Source organism: Lissotriton helveticus, chromosome 10, assembly GCF_964261635.1.
Source record: "Lissotriton helveticus chromosome 10, aLisHel1.1, whole genome shotgun sequence".
NCBI classification, from domain to species: Eukaryota; Metazoa; Chordata; class Amphibia; order Caudata; family Salamandridae; genus Lissotriton; species Lissotriton helveticus.
Window position 1 is genome coordinate 282,845,390 of NC_136071.1, and position 13,826 is coordinate 282,859,215.

Sequence of the window (13,826 nt, forward strand, 5' to 3'; positions counted from 1 at the left end):
TGTTGCCTGTCCCTTCTGTTGTCATTTAACAGAACTATTTAGCCTGCTGAAAGGGGTTAGGTTCCGACCGCTGGTTGGTGGAGACATTTTGACTATATTCTGGACCTGCGTTGTCGCGTAATGCGTCATATGACGCGCCGCGTTAGCGCATCCGGAAGTCATCCGGGGCGCGCAGCGCGTAACGTAAGCATAACAAGTCACTTTTCATTAGTTCATTTTACTTTTCTTATTCTAATGATGAAAGGCTTGGTCATATGACCTAAAAATTACGCTTTTTATTACTTCCGAACATTATTTTTTCTTAAATATATGTTATAATGTTCCAGGCTAATGTACTTTCCCGGAAAATTTACAACTGTCCTGCAAGTAAAATATATTCTTTTTTCGAGAAAAAGAGCGTTTCTTCGTCCCATGACGGAGCCGTTGAGCAAAAGAGGGTCGACCTGCTGTCTTAGTCGCCGATACGCCTGAATATGAGATTCTTATCGATCACTTTATGTTGCAGGAGTAGAAAACACAACAGCCCTTGACCATTTATCTTTACTGCGTTCCTTCGTATTATACCTTTTACCCTTCATGTAATTGGTCTGCTTTATTTCACTTGCCTTTTAATGATTCTAAAACAGTGACTATTATTAAAAACTTTACCAATGTATATACTACTACCATGTTTTCTTTTAAAAACCTTTATTGTGAAAATTTCATTATACAAATACGAGCCTATAACCACGTGGGCCGGCCACGGAGCAAACTGTAATCGTATATGATGAGTAGACATTTACACTGTAGAGGAACGTAACGGGCGGGCCATTAGGTTGCAAGAACTAAGGTGTCTAACAGTTACGGAATCGGTGGAGGTACATTTTATAATTAAAATACGACAGGGCCAGTTACAATAAAATTATCTACATATACATTTGCGGGCAAGTACCATGGGTGACGTTAATTCGAACTTTCAATAGTGCAGTAATCAATAACACATCAGAACTTAATATCAATAGGGATGTCGAAATATTCAATCAATTCTCGTCCCCGCCCGCCATGTGCTTCAAAACTGCATACGTATCTCGTGATTTCAAGGTTCTGCAACCAGTACACAACAAGGAGTTACGAGTCCCATTTATTCCGGCGCCATTTTGGGCGAGGACGGGCAGGTCCAGGATATAGTCAAAATGTCTCTACCAACCATCGACTATGATGATGTTCATATGCTGTATTTATTAGAGTAACACTCATCTGTCCACATGAAATTAATTTGCCACAATCTAAACATGTCATTTTAATCTTTCCAAAGTTCTTCTAAATATTTGGGACCGTTTCCCTTGCCTCTGATGCTGTCAGTGCCACTTCTTTGATGAATGTACTAGCAGGTCAGGGGTTCTCCTCCAAATCTCTCTTTTATGCAGCACTATAATTAATTGGTGCCACCTCTCCATATGACGATGCATGGTATAGTTACCATAACTATATTTTTTTTCGGTTCCTCTGGAGAGTTCATCGTGGTAGATGAAGCGTGTAACGTACCGGACATTTACCTTTTTTTGCATGTACAGGAAAGGAAAAAAAAATCGAGCGTCCGAGTTCTAAGGTGTCCCAGGGCCATTTTAGTGGACCAGGCCCAAATCCAAAGAACAGGCCGCCATTTTGAGAGTCCTGTTGCAGCCGCCTGTCGCTGTAGCATCAAGAGCAGCCGAAACTCAGCTGAATGGCAACTGAAACGGTAAAGGGGCGCCCCACTACAGCAGACAAGCCTCCACCTGGGAAGGCCCGTTCACGCCGCTCCCCCCCCCCCTTCGGGCACCCCACGCCGTTATTCGGAGCAGTATTGTAGGATGGCCACACCAGTGCGGCAACTTGCTAGACATCACCTCGGTGGTAACCGAATCTCAGCCCCTTGTAGTGTCTCCTCTTCAGAAAATATTCTTGCGCTACCTTTGCCCCATTCACACATCGGTCCGCTACTGACGCCATCTCACAGGCTAATGGGGCGCCCCACGCCGAGTTTCAGCATTGTAGGATGACCACACCAGTACAGCAACTTGCTAGACATCACCTCGGTGCCATCCGGATCTTGGCATCTCAGCGCCTTGTGGTGTCTTCTATTCCGAAAATATTGTAGAAAATATTGTTGCGCTGCCTTTGGCCCCATTCGCACATCGGTCTGCAACTGACACCATCTCACAGGCCAACAGGGCGCCCCACGCCGACTTTTACCATTGTAGGATGGCCACACCAGTACAGCAACTTGCTAGACATCACCTCGGTGCCATCCGGATCTTGGCATCTCAGCGCCTTGTGGTGTCAGTCAGAAAATATTGTTGCGCTGCCTTTGTCCCCATTCGCACATCGGTCCACTACTGACACCATCTCACAGGCCAACAGGGCGCCCCACGCCGACTTTTACCATTGTAGGATGGCCACACCAGTGCCACAACTTGCTAGACACCACCTCGGTGCCATCTGGAACTTGGCATCTCAGCGCCTTGTGGTGTCTTCAATTCAGAATATATTGTTGCGCTGCCTTTGGCCCCATTCGCACATCGGTCCGCTACTGACGCCATCTCACAGGCCAACGGGGCGCCCCACGCCGACTATCAGCATTGTAGGATGGCCACACCAGTACAGCAACTTGCTAGACATCACCTCGGTGCCATCCGGATCTCGGCGCCCCACTGCAGATGAAGTGCCTCTCAACTATGAAACCACCACGGTGACATCCGGATCTTGGCGCGTTGTGCTGCCTTCGGCCTATTCGCACATCGGTCCGCTACTGACGCCATCTCACAGACTAATCGGGCGCCCCACGCCGAGTTTCAGCATTGTAGGATGACCACACCAGTGCACCTTACTAGACACCACCTCGGTGCCATCCGGATCTTGGCATCTCAGCGCCTTGTGGTGTCTTCTATTCAGAAAATATTCTTGCGCTACCTTTGCCCCATTCACACATCGGTCCGCTACTGACGCCATCTCACAGGCTAATAGGGCGCCCCACGCCGAGTTTCAGCATTGTAGGATGACCACACCAGTACAGCAACTTGCTAGACATCACCTCGGTACCATCCGGATCTTGGCATCTCAACGCCTAGTGGTATCTTCCATACAGAAAATATTGTTGCGCTGCCTTTGACCCCATTCACACATCGGTCCGCAACTTAGACATCACCTCGGTGCCATCCGGATCTTGGCATCTCAGCGCCTTGTGGTGTCAGTCAGAAAATATTGTTGCGCTGCCTTTGGCCCCATTCGCACATCAGTCCGCTACTGACACCATCTCACAGGCCAACAGGGCGCCCCACGCCGACTTTTACCATTGTAGGATGGCCACACCAGTGCCACAACTTGCTAGACACCACCTCGGTGCCATCCGGATCTTGGCATCTCAGCGCCTTGTGGTGTCTTCTATTCCGAAAATATTGTTGCGCTGCCTTTGGCCCCATTCGCACATCGGTCCGCTACTGCCGCCATCTCACAGGCCAACGGGGCGCCCCACGCCGACTTTCAACATTGTAGGATGGCCACACCAGTGCGGCAACTTACTAGACACCACCTCGGTGCCATCCGGATCTTGGCGTGTTGTGCTGCCTTCGGCCTATTCGCACATCGGTCCGCTACTGACGCAAACTCACAGGCCAACGGGGCGCCCCACGCCGACTTTCAGCATTATAGGATGGCCACACCAGTGCTGCAACTTGCTGGACACCACCTCGGTGCCATCCGGATCTTGGCGCGTTGTGTTGCCTTCGGCCTATTTGCACATCGGTCCGCTACTGACGCCGCCTCACGTGCCAACGTATTTTCTCCGCATTTTATACCCTATGCCGCATAACAGGTCATGTGACTTGTTTATAAAACTTTTCATTGGTTCATTTTACTTTTGGTTTCCTAATGATGGAAGGCTTGATCATATGACCTAAAAACAACATTTTTCATTGGATGAAAACTTTTTTTTTTCCCAAACGATGAAAGCCCCACCTTGTTTCTGGATGTTTCAGACTGAAGCTGGCGTCAGCATGAGAGCACCACCATCTCGTAGCTCCGTCGTGGTCATTCCGCGATCAATCATGGCAACCGCTCCCCACCAGAAGCCTACAGGAGTCGGGGGCCCCCAAAACTTTTGATAAATCCTCAAGGCGGAGGGGACGCTTTCGAGAATGGGGTCCAAGACCTAGCAGACAAGCGTCCGATTTCCAAGGTGTCCCAGGGCCATTTCAGTGGACCAGGCCCAAAAAGGAAAGAGCCTGCCGCCATTTTGAGAGTCCTGTGACAGCCGCCTATCGCTGCACCGCAAGAGTGGGCGCAACTCAGCTGAATTGCGGCTTTTGACACAGTGGACCAAAAACGGACGGAATGGCAACTGAAACGGTAAAGGGGCGCCCCACTACAACAGATGACACTCCACCTGGAGAGGCCCGTTCACGCCGCCTCCCCCGGGGCGCCCCACGCCGTTATTCGGAGCAGCATTGTAGGATACCAAAACCAGTGCGGCAACTTACTGGACATCACCTTGGTGCCATCGTTCTGCTGCCTTGGAACTATTCGCACAACAGTTTGCTACTGATGACCCACCCCCGCGACGCCCCACGCCGGAAATCTGGACGTTGTGCTGCGTTGGGACTATTCGCACAGCCGACCGCTACTTCGTTGTTTTTCCCTAAAAATGTTTATATGTTATTACTATTTTTGTTTTCTTGTATATATTTATAAATTATTAAAGTTTTATAATCTTACTACTTTGTCGGAGTGCTATATATTTTTAATGTGACACATAATTGTAAAAACTTTGATGTACAAAGAGTCATCCCTGGAATCTTCCGCTTCAGGCTCGGTCCCCTCCCCAATCACAATACAGGATGGTTTTCAGATAATAGGAACGCTTCTGCTGTGACGAATCTCATCGAGTGTGGGCCTTGATCTACTATAACTCCTTTGAAGAGGGGTGATTCTTTACAGCTGGGGCCATAAACTACATCTGCAGGGCTAGCTGATAGCCTAGGACCGGCCTGGACAATCGGACACAGAGGAAGAGGAGTGTCAGAGGGTGCGGTAGTGAATAGGGCGAAAGGGAGGTGTCGGGCGGGCACAGGGTGTGATTCTCAGGGAAGAGCAGCGCAGATGGGGGGAGGTTTATTACCCATGCATAAGACAGAAAGCGGGGGTGACCACTGCCTGGGGTAGATGCTTGCGAGGGTGGGGAGCCATGCTAAGGATCGACAGCGTGCAGAGAGTGGGTCTGGTCAAGGCATCTAAAATGGCTGCCGTGCACGACAAAAGTGTGGCATTTGAAAAAAGACAAGATGGCGCAGACAATGTTTTTCAACACTTCCTGATTTCCTTCGAATCGAACGTTAACAGACGTTGGGGCATATTACCAAAGTTAAGCGATATTTATCCCTAACGATGCTTAGCAACGATTTTTTTACCGCTAAGCATCGTCAGAAATTATCGCAGATAAACCTTGCTATTATCAAGGTTTATCGCAAATACGATAATAAACGACCGCAATGCATTAATATCGCTGAAAACTCAGCGATATTCATGCATTACCGAGCTAATGCTCTTAGCCATGTTATCCACCTCCCATTGGATAACATGGCTAAGAACTGCTCAGGGCAGGTGCTACTTTTTGGAGATATTCGCGCTTATCTCGAATATTTCCAAAAGTTGATAATAGGAGATAGCGATGTTAGCGACTGTTTCCAGTCGCTAACATCTTGGCACGCCCACTTTGCATGTCATTAGTGATAAATATCACTCACATGCAAAGTGGGGCCCAAGATGGTCGCTATCTCCTACTAGCCGTCGCTAACTGGTGTTAGCAACAGCTAGGTAATACAGATATAATTTTATCTCCGCGAAGCGGAGCGCTGTTACAGATATATATCTTGTTTTTGAACGTTAATTTCTCAAAATCCACTGAAGCACATATATTGAGACCTAGCAAAGGCACATCGAGCTACCAGTCCCTACAATTTTGCCAAGTTTCGCGCAAATCCATTCAGCCGTTCGATTATTATTATTATTTTTTTTTTGCCCCGCGGGGCCCTTTTAAAACCTCCACATCAAACCTAAGAGGTCAAGGAGGATCTACTATGCCCCCTTATGGTCATTTGCCCCTTCGCTTTGGCCTCCTCTTGTCTCTCGATCCTACCGAGAGACAAGATGGCGGCCGCTACGGACTGTTTGCAATGTTTACAGACGCCGGAGAACCAATCAGCTTCGCAAACCTCCGTTACGCGAAGCGGAGCGCTGTTACAGATATATATCTTTTTTTGAACGTTAATTTCTCAAAATCCACTGGAGCACATATATTGAGACCTAACAAAGGCACATCGGGCTACCAGTCCCTAATATTTTACCAAGTTTCGTGCAAATCCATTCAGCCGTTCGATTATTATTATTATTTTTTTTTTTTGCCCCGCGGGACCCTTTTAAAACCTCCACATCAAACCTAGAGGGTCAGCGAGGATCTACTATGCCCCCTTATGGTCATTTGCCCGTTCGCTTTGGCCTCCTCTTGTCTCTCGATCCTACCGAGAGACAAGATGGCGGCCGCTACGGACTGTTTGGAATGTTGACAGACGCCGGAGAACCAATCAGCTTCGCTTCACAAAGCTCCGTTGCGCGAAAAGTACGCGTAGCGGAGCGCTGCCCGGTCCGCTGTTACAGATATATATCTTTTTTTGAACGTTAATTTCTCAAAATCCACTGAAGCACATATATTGAGACCTACAAAAGGCACATCGGGCTACCAGTCCCTACAATTTTGCCAAGTTTCGTGCAAATCCATTCAGCCGTTCGAGCTAAAAGTGAGGCCAACCGCCCTATGGGAAACTCAATGTTAAAAACACGTTTTGGGACCCCCCTTTTTTCTCGGCCCCCCCTTGACGAACCCCCCCCAAATTTTCAGGGGCTGCTCAGAAACAAAATGTTCCATTTTCCTGACAATTTCAGCCAATTCCGTCCACAAACGCCAAAGTTATTAGACATAGAATTTTCAAAAATTCCATAGAGAAAAAATCCTAACTATATATACCTACTGGCGACCGCCAGTAGGTAATATATATATATATATAATTTTTTTTTAAAGATTTTATATAGCGCTGGCCAGACCCGGAGGTTTCAGAGTGCTTTACATGAGTATCAGAAAATAGTTACAGGTTACATCGTTACAAAGGTTACATAGTTATTAGAGCATGGCAACATAGTTACTTGTAAGGTCATGATAAACAATAAGCACAGATACGTAAGGGGAAAAGCAGGCATGGGGAGAGATTCAGTGGAGGGGGGTAGGAGCAGGAGAAGTAGACAGATAATGAAGGCGGGAAAGAGGAGGGGAGGGTGAGAGACACCGTATGGAGAGAGGAGGGGAAGGGCGACGGGGACACAAACTGGTAGCCGAGTCAAAGCAACATCCAAAGTCCAGTAAGCTGTGATCCCAGGGGAAGTGGTATCACTTCCCTATCTCTGTTGCGAGAGGCTCCCTTTATGTAGTGGACTCTCTCAAAGGGGTCTCTGAGACTCCAAGGCCTACATACTCAATACTTTCCCAAAAAAGGGAGAGGGAGTGCTGTGGCAAGGGGTGCCATACCATACCTCAGCTGTGAGTGGCTCCCTTGGCACAGTGGACTCTCTCAGCGGGTCCGCTGAGACTCCAGAGTATACATATTGGATCTTTACCCAACAAGGGGAGTGCTTAGTCAAAGGGCACAAAGGACAGGGGGCTAAGCAGAGTAGCAGGCAAGGTGAGAGATTCAGGGGAGAGGGAATAGGAGCTAGGGAAGTAGACAAAGAGAGAAAAAGTACTAAATGGGGACATATTTAATTAATGAGTTATCATATAGCGCTGGCTAGACCCGAAGGAATCAGAGTGCTTTACATGAGGAACAATAATGTTGCAATTAACATCAGTTAAAAGTTACATAAGTATCAAGAAAAGCATTTAAAGAACATAGGGGACAAGGTGAATGGAGCAAGGAAGGGTAAGGGGATAGGGTAAAGGGGTAGGAGGAAGATAAGGCTTAGAGACGAAGGGAAAATCTGTTTAAGGTCCGGCTGGGTAGGTGACAGCAGGGGGGGAGTCCACTACCCATCTCCTCTCTAGCTATGTGGTAGCTCCACCGGGCATCGGGAGACTGCAGAGGAGGGAATCCACAGCCCTTCTCTCCAATAGCTATTGGGGTAGCTCCACCAGGCATCAGTCAGAATAGCAAGGTCTCAGTCGAGGGAGGGTTCCCAGATTAAATGTCCTGGTGTGAGGGCAGGAACAGGCTTGCGTTGGAGTCGACCTTCCAGGACCTGGCATTTTGCTTCTAAGTCAAGGGTGCGCGTCCCTATGGAGTCCAAGTCCACCTGGAGCGCATTAAGTTTGTTGCCCATTTCCAATTTGAAGGAGTCGAAAGAGGCTCCTATGTTCACTTTTATGTCCTCTCTGAGCTCCCTTTTGAAGTCGTTCAGGGTCGCAAGGAGGTACTCCCAGGAGAGCGCCGTTTCCCCCATCTCCTGGGTGCCCTCTTCCTCCTGCACCCCTCCTGCCTTGGGCGCCCCGAGGTAGATGAATACCTTGTTGGGCTGCTTTTTTTTTTTTTGGGTGGCATAGGGGCAGACCTTTGTCGCACCCCACACCCCTCGCTTGGTCGGCAGTACTCTTCCATGTTTGGCCGTGAAACTGTGTGTGTCTTTTCAAAACACAAGCAACACCAGTTCTTGCTCAATAGCATCTCAGCATTTTATTTTGGTGGGTTTTAGGTCCTTGACCTGTGTGTGTAGTGTTTTGTGCACCGCTTGAGTTCTGGATTGGCAACATCCTTTCCCGCACTCCTGACACTTGAACGGCTTTTCCTTTGAATGGATGTATCTGTGATTTCTAAGGTGGTCCTGTCTTCTGAATGGTTCATGGCAAATGTCACATGTGTAGGGTCTCACATCAGTATGGGTTCTTTTGTGAATCAAAAGATTATATGACTTAGTGAAGTGCCTGCCACAAAACCTGCACACAAACTCCTTTTTAGTCTTGGAAGGCAGCCTGCCTCGAGTTGACTTCTTCTCAGAGGAGAGTTTGGTGACATCCAGAAGAGAGTTCAAGGCAGGAGAGCCGCACCCATCTGGCTGGCCCTGCTTTGAATGGTCTTCTTGGGTAGGTGCCACTGCCAGGTTGGCAAAATCAAACCTCGGTTTCACTTTCAGAGAGCCATTTGCAGACTCTTGTTTGGTGTTGATCATGTGAGGAAAAAAGGGGAAGGCTGGCAACTGAAACCTGGTGTCCACCAAAACAGACACCCCTGGTACTTTGGAGAAGATGGACCGAGGTAAATGCATAGTAGGGTAGCCCAGGGTCTACTGGTGGAGATGGACCGCATGAAGCAGTAGATGTTGGGCAGGTGGTCAGCTGGCACTGGGAACCCATTGAAGGAGAGGGGGGAGAGGAATCAACCGCCCAGTGGCCCCTCAATGCTCCCGCTCACCTCTGTATCCTGCAGGCTCCGGGTCTCAGCGCTCTCAATCTCCCAATAATAGGGAGAATTCCTCAGTGATTGCGTTCTAGGCTTGGGGTCCCACAACTGTTTGACTGGGCCTCTGTGGTGATCCTCTCTCCATGAATCAGACCACGCCGCCAGCAGAAGCAATGCGAGCTCCGGTCCCCCTTTATCGAATCTTGTCTCCTGCGGGTACAGAACGGAGACCCAGTCACCTCCGCCAGGGGCCTCGGGCGCCACAGCCCTCCACTTCGAGTTCTCAGCCAGATGGCAAGCTCCTCTCTATTTTCCCTCTGAAGCTGTATCGCTGCCGTTCCTTCGTTGGCAGCATTCACCGGTCTCGGTTCCTGGTTCAGTCCGCCCCTCGATGTTTTATACTGCCTGGTTCCGGATCCGCATCATTCTCTCCGCAGATTTTGCCAATTTTTTCAGCTGCCATCAGCATCGACGCCCTCTCGGCGATTAATCTCCCGAGGGCAGCCGCTGATCAATGTTAACTCCGTTTCAGGGCTTTTGGGCAGCCACCATCCTGCGTGAAGGCATTAAAACGATGAGTGATAACCAACAATGTAAAACTTTAAGAATAAGAGCAGTAAAAGCCCCACATGAAATACACGTTGTCTGATTAGATCCTCTCCGTTATAATGGGAATTTATAAGGAGAATTTATAATGCATGGCAGTAGTGAGCGATCATCATGTCCCATTCGGCCGCCATGATAGGGTCAGGCACCTTGACACTGATATTGCTATAATACGCCACACCAGCTAAAGGGGTTTTAAATACCTTGTCTTCTGGTGGATTAGCCCGGTGCCTTAAGCGGGTGATTACGATAGCATTATAATGATTGGATTGGCAGACCAAGCTCGTTTTTATGGTAGTTGTTGAGCAGCCGCCATTTTGCATATCTAAGCATCGGGTCTCAGCGGCAATAAAAATTCAGAATTCATGCCAGTAACATCAGCTTAGTCGTCGGTGAAGGCATCCCCTTGATCAGTACACCTTCCGAAATCCAAGACTGTAAACGATGTATACGAACGTTCGCTTGACCCCTGGAAATTCATCAATTCCTCCTCCGTTCCGACAGAGAGGAAACATTCCTCCTTCTTGCGCTCTCGATCTTCACAGTCGATGGAAAGAAGAGGACAGAACCATGCAGCTGGCCAAAGTATGCCTCCAAGTGTGCCGCCAATCAGGCTCCCACCTCGTTGGTCACAAAGAGGGGTGGCTGTACTTCCCACATGGCTCTGGCCCTGATGTTGTCCAAGATGGCAGCCTCACTCCTCCCTCACCGTGGAGGCTGACGTGTTGTCTAAAGTACTGTGGGGGGGCCCTCAGTGAATGACAAGCAGGGCCGGCCACCCCGGGCGCATCTACCCTCTCCTCACCCCAGTGCCGCTCATTCTTGGCTGTAAGAATATGCATGGCTCCCGACGTTTAGCTGCTCCCCTGGGTGCTTCTGTCTCCGGTGCCCGGTTTGGTCCTCCCAGCTCTGGACCCTGAGGGGTTATCTCATGAATTGGGAAAGAAGTGGAGAAAGGAAAGGAGGCAGGCCACCCAGCACTACTATTGAAGAAGTCTCCTCTACCTGTCCCCTGGCAAGACATCACCTAGTGAGTGAACAAGGCAGCTCCCAAGGCTCCACCTCGCTCTGAGTCTAGCACCCCCACACACATGGTACTCCAGGCCCTCAGGGCTTGCGAATGCTGCATTAGAGGCCTCCCCAATCCATTCTGATATCACCAGTAAACGTGGCCCCCCCCGCAACCTCTCCCCCGGTTCCAAGGCTGTAGTATCTCTGGCCCACACTCCAGGTCAGGTCCAGGTCTGGACCTGGTCACAACAGCTCACCCCTCTGGATCCCCAGATCCATCTATGACTGGGTTCAGCTGCTCAGGAAGGGGGGGGTGAGGGTAGGGGTTGACAGTGGACTCAGGCAACCCGTGGCCCATGCAGCAGAAATCCCAGCAGGTATAAGGCCTCCTCCATGGGTCCTCCGAGACCTGGCCGTACTTGCAGTGCTTGCACCGCCGCCTCCTCTCTGTCTCTCAAGAAGGAGCAGTGCAGGGCGCAGGCAGGAGCGGCCCAGTCTGCAGCGGGGAATCTGCTCATGCACAGAACTATGCACAGGAAAGCAGGACCTCAGTGAATTGTGGTGTACCAAAAAACTCACCTCAGTACCCAGAACTCCTATCTGACTAGCATCAGTGTCTCATTTGCTCTCCGTCCTATAGCGAAGCTACCAATGAATAGACAACCCAGAACATGCAACTTAGGGTACTCTCAGTAATGGTGGGATTCAAGATAACTCTTTCGTTTATATTCTCATACCAGTCCACAACGTGAGTAATTAGAGACATGGAAAAGTTTAAAATGCTTATTTTAATGACGTGCACTAAGATGCAGTATTTTGGCTAACATAAGCAGGCATATGATTAGAAATAAAACAATCAGCATTGTTACAATTCCATAAAACACAAAGGGAGAAATCATGTTACAATGATAGTGGAAACAGGTCCTATAGTGCCTTGCGAACCACCCTCCCCTGCTAGGAACTAAGGGGCATATTACCAAGCAATAGCGATAATTATCGCTATTGCTTGGTTAGAGACAAAAATTTACCGCAGAGCTGCGGCGATTTATATCGCAGATAAACCTTGGTATTACCAAGGTTTATCGCAAATGTGATAAAAAACGGCCGCAATGCATGAATATCGCTGAAAAGTCAGCGATATTCATGCAATACCGAGCTAATGCTCTTAGCCATGTTATCCACCTCCCATTGGATAACATGGCTAAGAACTGCTCAGGGCAGGTGTTAGCTTTTGGAGATATTCGCGCTTAGCGCGAATCTCTCCAAAAGTCGGTAATAGGAGATAGCGATGTTAGCGACTGTTTCCAGTCGCTAACATCTTGGCACGCCCACTTTGCATGTCATTAGTGATAAATATCACTGACATGCAAAGTGGGGCCCAAGATGGTCGCTATCTCCTACTAGCTGTCGCTAACTGGTGTTAGCGACAGCTAGGTAATAGGGAGATAATTTTATCTCGCTTTCTTGGCTTTTAAAGCCAAAAAAGCGGAGATAAACCCCCTTGATAATATGCCCCTAGGTTTCATAATAATAGAAGGTCTCTTAGGCTTAAATGGGGAACCCCATACCTCCAAGATCAGCAGAGGTGAATCACATCTCAGGATCAGCAAAGCTCTCTGTCACTGGAAAGGGTTTTTCTCTAAGTGCCCAAATCATGCATGCAGTGCAATAGTAAAGGCACTAGAATTGCAATTGGTTGCAGCTGTGTGCGTGTTTTGTCTAAAGCGTGGGCCGATCAACCTGAATAACAGCATACATTGTTATGGTGACCTTGAAGGCTTTTGCACGCATTGTACAGACTAAGGTCGCAGTGTAAGTCTAGGGATGTGAAAAACAGAACGTTCTCATGCGAGGAAAATCAAGCAGTTTATCTTACAGCAACAGTTACATGTAGTGTTGTGTGCAAAAGCTGCAAAGTGGCAAAATGGCATTTATACCTCTAATAGGCTTATGCTAACATAGCAATGTGTGCAAGCAGTGCCCTGTCTTCACTACAAGTCATCTTTGCTCTTGCAGGTCGGCCTTGGTGGAGTTCACGGAACTCGGTTAAGTGACCAAAAACTCTGCAGCGCTCTGCAGAGTTCTGCAAGTGAGGAAGGGCGTTAAGTCACATCGTTTGCACTGATTTTTAGCGTTTGATGTTTGTCCCACACTGTTAAATCAGCACAAATGGCACCATGCGCAGCGCTAGAGGGTGCTGCTTCTATCTGCTGCACAAGTAGATGTTCTACTCAAGCGACAGCTTCCTTAATGCGAGCGATGGTGGCCATATGCAACAGCCTGCATTGAGAAATCTTGCCCAGAGGTGGTCGGGAGTAAGATTTTCCTTGCTCGCCAACTTAACATTGGCGCGCGCCAGTGAGAAAAAGACGACGCTCCGCTGAGTTTTTTAGAACACCGAACACTAAATGGAGCACGGAGTGGGAAAAACTCAGCAAACTCCGTGAGCAGAGCGGAAATTCACACCCAAGCCTACCTGCAGCTCACCAGCTTTCTGGTGCTTTCAGAGTCGGTCCCCCGGCACAGAGAGGAAATGCGGGGAAAAATACCAGCAGCTAGCACTGCCTTGATGCAGGTTCAGTAGGATTTTCAGTGGGATAGGAGCTGGCTCTTTCAGCGAGTGTCTGAAACCACTGTCATCTTGGCCATGCCCCCTAAATGGGATATTCTTAACCTGAGCGCAGCTGTACTGTCAATTTATATCTGATAACATGAAATCCATGCCAAGCTCATCTGGACATGTACTCTAATACAACA

General features: G+C 48.7%; 1 pseudogene; it reads right to left on the reverse strand.

Annotated features, from left to right (window-relative positions):
- Nucleotides 1-8,721: 8,721 nt before the first annotated feature.
- Nucleotides 8,722-9,416, reverse strand: LOC144783998 (protein odd-skipped-related 1 pseudogene; annotated as a pseudogene).
- Between the last annotated feature and the right edge of the window lie 4,410 nt (nt 9,417-13,826).